A 9,119-nucleotide genomic window follows, 5' to 3' on the forward strand; every position below is an offset into this window, starting at 1 on the left:
AAGCCGAGTGTCGAGGTGGCGGCACACGGAACCGGGGCTGCCTGCGGGCAGTCCCGAAACACACAGTAGACGCGCGGCCGACCAGGCTGAAAGACCCCTTCGGCGATTTGTGGCGCACGTCCGAGCCGAGATTTTGTATCGAAGCTCCCTGGTTGATCCTGCCAGTAGTCATATGCTTGTCTCAAAGATTGAGCTTTGCATGTCTCAGTGCGAGTCAAATTAAGGTGAAACCGCGAATGGCTCATCAAATCAGTCATGGTTTCTCAGATCGTACACACATTTACTTGGATAACCGTGGTAATTCTTGAGCTGATACATGCAAACAGATTTCCGACCAGAGATGGAAGAAATGCTTTCATTAGATCAAAACCAATCGGCGGCGGGTACGTCTCGTCCGCCGTTTACCTTGGTGACTCCGAATAACTTTAGGCTGATCGCACGGTCTCGTACCGGCGACGCTTCTTTCAAATGTCTGCCTTATCAACTGTCGATGGTAGGCTCTGCGCCTACCACGGTTGTAACAAGTCACGGGAAATCAGGGTTCGATTCCGGAAAGGGAGCCTGAGAAACGGCTACCACATCCAAGGATGGCAGCAGGCGCGCAAATTACCCACTCCCGGCACGGGGAGGTGGTGACGAAAAATAACGATACGGGACTCATCCGAGGCCCCGTAATCATAATGAGTACACTTGAAATCCTTCAACGAGGATCCATTGGAGGGCAAGTCTGGTGCCAGCAGCCGCGGTAATTTCAGCTCTAATAGCGTATATTAAAGTTGTTGCGGTCAAAAAGCTCGTAGTTGAATCTGTGTTCCACGCTGTCGGTGCACCGCTCACGGTGTTCAACTGCATGAAAAAAAAAATTCAGCTCGTGGAACTAAATATTAGATAGTTACTTGTAAACAGTTCGTCGAACTAAACGTTCTGTTATTGGAAGAGCACTGCATGGTTCGTATAACTGACTGTTAGTCAGCTGTCATAGCTGTACGTTGTTCAGCTCTCTCAGCTAAACAGCTTCGTTCGAAGAGCTAGACCAGAATTTTTCGGCTCCGCTCACAGCGCTTATTATAAAATAGTACAATTATATTGCTATTAGTATTATTTTTCATCATTATTATCATTATTTATTCAGTGTCATTTACATATTTGAATGGACTATTTAAACAATTATCTATCAACTGAATATCAATCATACTCATGAAATTTGAAGGTTATGAAATATGTCAACGCACCAGAGCACAGCGCAACTTACAGCTCTTAAAGCAAAACCATTCAGCTGTGAAAGCTGAACAACTTGCAGCTATCAGAGCTGACTAATATATAGTTGCTGTAACTACAAGATAGACCGTAGAGTGCGTATAGTTACTGGAGCTGTAGAATACAGCTCGCCGGACAGAATTTTTTTTATCGTGTGGCATAATTGTGGGACGTCCTACCGGTGGGCTTAGCCCTCCGGGCGGCCCAAGTAATATCCTATCGCGGTGCTCCTCACTGAGTGTCGAGGTGGGCCGGTACGTGTACTTTTAACAAATCAGAGTGCTTGAAGCAGGCTATTTTCGCCTTAATAGTGTGTGCATGGAATAATGGAATAGGACCTCGGTTCTATTTTCTTGGTTTTCGGAACCCCGAGTTAATGATCAATAGGGACAGATGAGGGCATTCGTATTGCGACGTCAGAGGTGAAATTCTTGGATCGTCCCAAGACGGACAGAAGCGAAAGCATTCGCCAGAAAAGATTTCTTTAATCAAGAACGAAAGTTAGAGGTTCGAAGGCGATCAGATACCGCCCTAGTTCTAACCATAAACGATGCCAGCTAGCGATTCGCCGAAGTTTCTCCCATGACTCGGCGGGCAGCTTCCGGGAAACCACAGCTTTTGGGTTCTGGGGGAAGTATGGTTGCGAAGCCGAAACTTAGAGGAATTGACGGAAGGGCACCACCAGGAGTGGAGCCTGCGGCTTAATTTGACTCAACACGGGAAACCTCACCAGGCCCGGACACCGGAAGGATTGACCGATTGAGAGCTCTTTCTTGATTCGGTGAGTGGTGGTGCATGGCCGTTCTTAGTTGGTGGAGCGATTTGTCCGGTTGATTCCGATAACAAACGAGACTCTAGCCTGCTGAGTAGGCGTACCTTCCGGTATCTCGAAAGTCCCCGGCCTCGGTCGGGCGGTTTCTACTACTGGCGTACAAATGAATCTTCTTAGAGGGACAAGCGGCTTCTTGCCGCACGAGATTGAGCAATCACAGGTCTGTGATGCCCTTAGATGTTCTGGGCCGCACGCGCGCTACACTGGAGGAATCAGCGTGTCTTCCCTGGCCGAAAGGCCCAGGTAACCCGCTGAACCTCCTTCGTGCTAGGGATTGGGGCTTGCAATTATTCCCCATGAACGAGGAATTCCCAGTAAGCGTGCGTCATAAGCTCGCGTTGATTACGTCCCTGCCCTTTGTACACACCGCCCGTCGCTACTACCAATTGAATGATTTAGTGAGGTCTTTGGACTGGTACGCGGCAATGTCTCGGCATTGCCGATGTTGCCGGAAAGATGACCAAACTTGATCATTTAGAGGAAGTAAAAGTCGTGACAAGGTTTCCGTAGGTAAACCTGCGGAAGGATCATTAACGTTCCGTACTGTCAAAGCAGCGACTCGTAAGCGCGCGGGGCTGTCTCGCCGCGAGAGCGGCGTGTCACGCCCACGTGTCGCGAACAAAATTTCACGAAACTTTGAACGACGTAACGGTCGGGCCCGGTTGCCGCGGCGCGCAACACAATCGTCGTGACAACGAACGCGGTGCTGACGCCGGATCCGATGGGTCCGGCGTTCGCCGCGGTCGCAACGAGCGCAGTCGCCGGCTAAAACCGCCCGACGACCGACTTGCGCCGAGGCGTCGACCCGTCGCTCCGTGTCCAGCGCGGAGCAGCGGCGGGTCGTTCGCGCCTCCGGCCGACTCGGTGCCAAGAGGGGACCGCTCCGCGGTCCGCCTCGACTCGTTCGACCCGGTCAAGTCGTACGAGAGAGAAGTGCGAAGCTGGTCTCAGCGCTTTTTCGCGGGCAGCTTGTCTGCGCCCGGGTGTCCTCGGTGCAACGCCGTTACACCCCGGACGCAGGCCGCGAACGCGGTAGGCTTCAAAGAGAATTTTCGCCCGTACGAGGAAGCTCGCGTCACCGTCGCGGGCAGCGATGCCCGGGACTCGCTGACGCGGCCCACTGCCGTCCGCCGTCAATCGTTTGCATTGCGAGACGATCGGGTCCGGCGCCGGTACATTCCGGCAGACGACCCGTGAACTCGAGGCGACGTCGGCTCTTGAACTATCGCACAAACAAAATTTGACGCGCGGCGCGCGTTGCTTACCGCGCGCAACCGCGCAAGGGCTGACGCACGCGGCGCCACGCCTACGACCACAGAAAGCCGGTAACAACCGTAATTTTAGCATTTTCAATGCAAAATTCACATATATGATTACCCGAAACGGTGGATCACTTGGCTCGTGGGTCGATGAAGAACGCAGCCAATCGCGCGTCAACTTGTGAACTGCAGGACACATGAACATCGACATTTCGAACGCAGGATGCGGTCCACGGATACGATTCCCGGACCACGCCTGGCTGGGGGTCGTTTAACAACGACGGACTGCTCCGTCGGCAACGGTGCTGTGAAAACCCCCCGGGGGGAACAGCGCACCGTGCCTTCGCAAGCGAATGACTGGGCGTTCGCAGCCCGTGTCGCGCGCCGGTCGCACGGGCAACGGGTCGCGTCGCCTCAAACGAACACGTATGTCACGATCACGACGCGTCGCCGCGGATCGCGGGGTCGAGCTGTCGCTGCCGTTCGTCACGTTCCGGTGCTAGCGATAGACGAGAGAACGAACGAATTTGGCACGGCGAAACACAGACCGCGCGCGGTCGGTTCGCCGCTCATGTGATGAAGTTCCGTCCACGCTTCGCCGCGGGGGGCTCTCGGGTCTCCCGTACGGCGGGCGTGTTTACGGTCGTTTCCGTGGCTCGAACGTTCGAAAGAATACGTTGTGTCCTCGTCCGTGTCGACGGTGCTGTTCTTGAACGAACGGCCGTCGCCGACAACGGACCCGCAATCTTACGACGACCTTAGAGCAGGCTAGACTACCCGCTGAATTAAGGCATATTACTAAGCGGAGGAAGAGAAACTAACTAGGATTTCCTTAGTAGCGGCGAGCGAACAGGAAACAGCCCAGCACTGAATCCCGCGGTTCTGCCGCCGGGAAATGTAGTGTTTGGGAGGATCCACTTATCCCGGGGCGTCGGCCCGCGTCCAAGTCCATCTTGAATGGGGCCACTTACCCGCAGAGGGTGCCAGGCCCGTAGTGACCGGGACGCGCCACGGGAGGATCTCTCCTCAGAGTCGGGTTGCTTGAGAGTGCAGCTCTAAGTGGGTGGTAAACTCCATCTAAGGCTAAATATGACCACGAGACCGATAGCGAACAAGTACCGTGAGGGAAAGTTGAAAAGAACTTTGAAGAGAGAGTTCAAGAGTACGTGAAACCGTTCAGGGGTAAACCTGAGAAACCCGAAAGATCGAACGGGGAGATTCATCGTCAGCGACGCAGGCTTCGCCGCGGCTCGTGATGTCGGGACCTCGCGTCCACGGCACTCGGTCGCGGTGCAATGTCCGGCGGCGCCGGCGTGCACTTCTCCCCTAGTAGGACGTCGCGACCCGTTGGGTGTCGGTCTAAGGCCCGGTCGGCTGCCTGTCTCGGCGTTCTCGTCGGGGCAGACCCCCGGTTGCCCGTCCGGCTGCCCGGCGGTACCCGCACGGTATAGAGCCGCATTGAACTGCGTCGGGCCCGCCGCAAGCGCGGTCAGCAATTCCCGGTGGTCGGACCTAGCGCCGTCCCCGGGCCTGGCCAGCTGTTGGCTGGCGGTGTCCTCTGGCTGGCTCGTTCGAATTATCAAATACCGGTTGGCAACGCTATTGCTTTGGGTACTTTCAGGACCCGTCTTGAAACACGGACCAAGGAGTCTAACATGTGCGCGAGTCATTGGGACGAGCAAACCTGAAGGCGAAATGAAAGTAAAGGTCAGCCCAGCGCTGACCGAGGGAGAATGGGCCGCGTCACGATGCGGCCCCGCACTCCCGGGGCGTCTCGTTCTCACTGCGAGAAGAGGCGCACCCAGAGCGTACACGTTGGGACCCGAAAGATGGTGAACTATGCCTGGTCAGGACGAAGTCAGGGGAAACCCTGATAGAGTTCCGTAGCGATTCTGTCGTGCAAATCGATCTTCGGAACCGGGTATAGGGGCGAAAGACTAATCAAATCATCTAGTAGCTGGATCTCTCCGAAGTTTCCCTCAGGATGGCTGGCACTCGCGTACAAAACGTACACGAGTCTCATCCGGTGAAGCGAATGATTATAGGCCTTGGGGCCGAAACGACCTCAACCTATTCTCAAACTTCAAATGGGTGAGATCTCCGGCTTGCTTGAACTATGAAGCCACGAGATCTCGGATCAGAGTGCCAAGTGGGCCACTTTTGGTAGGCAGAACTGGCGCTGTGGGATGAACCAAACGCCGAGTTAGGGCGCCAAAGTCGACGCTTTTGGGATACCATGATAGGCGTTGGTTGCTTAAGACAGCAGGACGGTGGCCATGGAAGTCGGAATCCGCTCAGGAGTGTGTAACAACTCACCTGCCGAAGCAACTAGCCCTGAAAATGGATGGCGCCGAAGCGTCGCGCCTATACTCGGCCGTCAGCGGCATACCAGGCGGCCTAGGCCGTCATGAAGCCCTGACGAGTGGGAGGGTCGCGGCGGTGTGCGCGGGAGGGTCTGGGCGTGAGCCTGCCTGGAGCCGCCGTCGGTGCAGATCTTGGTTGTGGTAGCAAATACTCCAGCGAGGCCCTGGAGGACCGACGTGGAGAAGGGTTTCGTGTGAACAGCCGTTGCACACGAGTCAGTCGATCCTGAGCCCTAAGAGAAATCCGATGACGATGTTGGTGTATTTCTATGCCTGACACGCGCGTCGTGACGCCGGTGATTGTGCGAACGTCGGGCCTCGCTCGGCGTTTCCCCCGGCGTTAGCGCGCGGTTTGAAATTTGAAACACCCGTCGGGCGAAAGGGAATCCGGTTCCTATTCCGGAATTCGGCAGCGGAACCGTTTACAAGTCGGGCCCTCGCAAGAGAGGTCGTCGGGGTAACCCAAAAAGACCTGAAGACGCCGTCGGGAGATCCGGAAAGAGTTTATTTTTCTGTACAAGCGTTCGAGTTTCCTGGAATCCTCCAGCAGGGAGATAGGGTTTGGAACGCGAAGAGCACCGCAGTTGCGGCGGTGACCGGATCTTCCCCTCGGTCCTTGAAAATCCAGGAGAGGGCCACGTGGAGGTCTCGCGCCGGTTCGTACCCATATCCGCAGCAGGTCTCCAAGGTAGAGAGCCTCTAGTCGATAGACTGATGTAGGTAAGGGAAGTCGGCAAATTGGATCCGTAATTTCGGAATAAGGATTGGCTCTGAGGATCGGGGCGTGTCGGGCTTGGTCGGAAAGCGGGTTTGGCTGACGTGCCGGGCCTGGGCGAGGTGATGGTAATAACCGGATCCGAGCTCGGTCCCGTGCCTTGGCCTCCCGCGGATCTTCCTTGCTGCGAGGCTTCGGCAGCGGTTCGCCGTTGCCGTCGTCCTCTTCGGCCGCCATTCAACGGTCAGCTCAGAACTGACACGGACTGGGGGAATCCGACTGTCTAATTGAAACAAAGCATTGCGATGGACCTAGCGGGTGTTGACGCAATGTGATTTCTGCCCCGTGCTCTGGATGTCAACGTGGAGAAATTCGAGCAAGCGCGGGTGAACGGCGGGAGTTACTATGACTTCGACTCTCTTAAGTGGGTTGTGGCTGGGTGTCGGAGCGGTGGCAGAGTGCTCGCGACGTTCTAGCTGCAACACACATGTGCCAACCGCCACCTCCTCGTGGTGAGAGTCGGGCAATGGGTGCGGGTATTACAACCCGCATCTAGCTGACGACGGTTGGCTGTCGGCCGCCCAAAGACGGCTCCGCTCGGGAAACCGTCACGTGCCCACCGACCGGCCACTGGCGGGCGGCCGATAAACGGCGGGGGCTTGAGGGCGGGGGGGGGGGGGGTCGCCAGCCCCCCCCACTAACTTTCAGCAGGCCTGCAAACAAGAAAGATCAAAAGCAGAACCCGCCGCGTGCCTCAGTCCGGCGAGCCTGCTGAAACAAGCACCCGGGGGGAGGTAGCCGATCCCCCGGAGGTGGCTGTGGGGGTAGTGGACGACCCCACACCAGTCCCTGAAGACGAACCGCACCCTATCGACCCAGACCCAGCACCCGAGCGGTATGCCTGCGGTGACTGTGAGCAGGACTTCGCTACAAAGCGAGGGCTTGGAGTTCACCGCAGGATACGGCACGCTGTGGATGTAAATGCGGCTATTGAACTGCCCGGCGCCAAGCTCAGGTGGAGGGATGAAGAATTGCGTATGATGGCACGCGAGGAGGCTCAGGCCACCGAGCGAGGAGTGAGGTTCATGAACTTACACCTTCTCGCTCTGGTCCCCGGTAGGACCCAGGAGGCGATTAAAGGGGTCCGGCGCAGGCCGGACTACCGAAAAATGGTTGAGGCAGCCCAGCACCAACTAGAGGCTGCTCACTCGCCCCCTGGGACTCCTACTAGACTACCGGGACGAAGGAGCCGTTCGCTGCCGTCACCGCGTGTGCGCTCTCCCTCCGACGATCTAGCAAGGGTAACATCACCCACGCCAGCGGCACCTGCTCCCGCTACAACTTGGGGGTAGGACCTTGCCGGAGCTATACGTCGCTTGATCGTGATAGCCCGGCAGGAGGAGCATCATCGTGCCAACGAGTTGGCCGACATCGCTGATGATGCTCTTGATGGGGGAAATACAGACGTCGCCATAATCCAGTGGTTAGGCAGAGTATTTCCCCCTGCAGCCGGTGCAGCTGGATCCAGGCGCCATGAGCCGGCCGCAAACTCAATCCGCCAGAGGTATGGACAGCTGCCGTCAAGGAGGACACTGCGTCGTCGTGAGTACGCCAGAGTCCAGACCGGGTGGAAAAACCATCGACGTCACGTAGCTCGGGAGATCCTAGAAGGAGGCCCCAGTTCGACCAAACACACCGTGGACAAATTAGTCACGCACTGGGGCCCACTCCTTGGACATCTGTCTAAGGACCACGCAGGACCTTCTAGGATCCCGCCTGAAAGACCCGACCTACGGTACACGTAGGACCCAATCTCCGCTCAGGCGATTGACGACATCAAGGTTCCCGTGTCGTCGTCACCCGGTCCAGACATGGTTACGGCGAGGCAGCGGCGCGCTGTATCACCATCTACCCGCGCGCTCCTCCATAATGTCGTCATGCTCAAGGGGGGGTTCCCAAGACAACTCCTTCAGAGCCGGACTATCTTCATTCCGAAGAAAAAGGTACCGGAAAATCCTGGGGACTATCGACCAATTTCGATTGACTCGGTAGTGGTTCGCCACCTCCACCGCATTCTTGCTGTTCACCTGAGATCCGCCGACCTTACCGACGATCGCCAGCGTGCGTTTATTGCGACCGACGGAACAACCGAAAATACGTTCGTCCTCGACGCCACTTTATGGACGGCCCGCACGCTGCGTCGCGAGCTCTTCGTGGCTACCCTTGATGTCGCAAAGGCATTTGACACGGTAAGCCACGGGGCGCTCGCAACGATCGTCGGACAGCTCGGCCTACCCACCGGCTTGGTGTCCTATGTGGCCAAGCTGTACAAAGGCGCTACCTCCAGGCTGGCGGCGGACAGGAGAATGTCCCCTCCGGTACCAGTCCGGCGCGGAGTTCGTCAAGGAGACCCCCTCTCGCCGATTCTTTTCAACCTGGTCGCAAACAAAATCCTTGCGGCCGTGCCCTCTGAGGTCGGGTTCATCCTCGAAGGCGAGCGGATTGCCTGTCTCGCGTTCGCGGATGACCTGACCCTAATAACATCCTCTAAGTGGGAATCACAAAGGGCACTCGCTAAGGTTGAAGAGACGGCAGCTGGCATGGGGCTGATGCTCAACCCGTCGAAGTGTACCGCTTTATCTTTGGTGCCCGCCGGTGAGGTGAAGAAGGTCAAAACCGTAGTCGAACCGCTG

The 9,119-nt window shown here is 56.7% G+C and overlaps 1 non-coding gene and 1 pseudogene across 1 annotated transcript; both read left to right on the top strand.

Annotated features, from left to right (window-relative positions):
• Nucleotides 1-3,463: 3,463 nt before the first annotated feature.
• LOC124218325 (5.8S ribosomal RNA) lies at nucleotides 3,464-3,618 on the top strand. Its single transcript, XR_011177074.1, has one exon. It is a non-coding gene; the product is annotated as a 5.8S ribosomal RNA (ribosomal RNA).
• Nucleotides 3,619-4,101: 483 nt separating this feature from the next.
• LOC124218371 (large subunit ribosomal RNA) overlaps nucleotides 4,102-9,119 on the top strand; it is a 7,671-nt pseudogene continuing 2,653 nt past the window's right edge.

The sequence above is a fragment of the Neodiprion pinetum genome, chromosome 4 (genome assembly GCF_021155775.2).
Source record: "Neodiprion pinetum isolate iyNeoPine1 chromosome 4, iyNeoPine1.2, whole genome shotgun sequence".
In the NCBI taxonomy this organism is placed as follows: Eukaryota; Metazoa; Arthropoda; class Insecta; order Hymenoptera; family Diprionidae; genus Neodiprion; species Neodiprion pinetum.